This window comes from Ciona intestinalis, unplaced genomic scaffold (assembly GCF_000224145.3).
Source record: "Ciona intestinalis unplaced genomic scaffold, KH HT000124.2, whole genome shotgun sequence".
Lineage (NCBI taxonomy): Eukaryota > Metazoa > Chordata > Ascidiacea > Phlebobranchia > Cionidae > Ciona > Ciona intestinalis.
Genome location: NW_004190446.2, coordinates 240,551 through 241,288, shown reverse-complemented (window position 1 = coordinate 241,288; position 738 = coordinate 240,551). Strand labels below are relative to the sequence as shown.

Sequence of the window (738 nt, the reverse complement as noted above, 5' to 3'; positions counted from 1 at the left end):
AATACAAGGTCCATGTATACACCGGTGATGTTTTCAATGCTGGCACCGATGCTAACGTCTATATTACCATATATGGTGAAAACGGTGACACAGGAGAAAGAAAACTTCTCAAATCGGAAACAAACACCGATAAATTTGAAAGGGGAAAGGTAAGACTGACTTTGGTGGGTTTTGAACCAAGTACATTTGGGTTAATCATGCCAAGTGTCTTTACCAATACATTAAGTTTGTAAATTTAGGATAAAAATACTTATCTTTAAACTCTGTGAATTACTCTTCGCCTAAAGTACTTGGTAAGCCCCCTATATAACCGTCACAAACAAGCTTCTAAAGGGCAAAAAAATTAGGTATAATATTTATAAACTTCTTAGAAAATTCAGTTTACAGTTTTCTATACACAACATACAATAACACGCCTTTACCTGCAGGAAGACATTTTTAAAATTGACGCAGTTGATCTTGGCAAGTTATTCAAGGTTCACATCCGCCATGATAACGCTCTTCTTAACCCATCATGGAATCTTAACCGAGTGGAAGTGGAGGACACAGACACAGGGAACAGATATGTTTTCCACTGTGAGAGGTGGTTGGCTAAGGGGAAAGATGATGGAAAGATTGCAAGGTTTACTATTTTTATACCCTGCTATGTATAGTTATCTATTTTTATACCCTGTTATGTATAGTTATCTATTTTTATACGCTGTCTTCTTTATCTTCTAAGAAATAAATATCCTGAAA

The 738-nt window shown here is 35.6% G+C and overlaps 1 protein-coding gene across 1 annotated transcript in view; it reads left to right on the top strand.

The window, feature by feature from the left end:
• The window catches only part of LOC100183739 (lipoxygenase homology domain-containing protein 1-like), a 21,620-nt gene that overhangs the window by 14,843 nt on the left and 6,039 nt on the right, over positions 1-738 (top strand). The gene's annotated exons all lie outside the window — the stretch shown is intronic.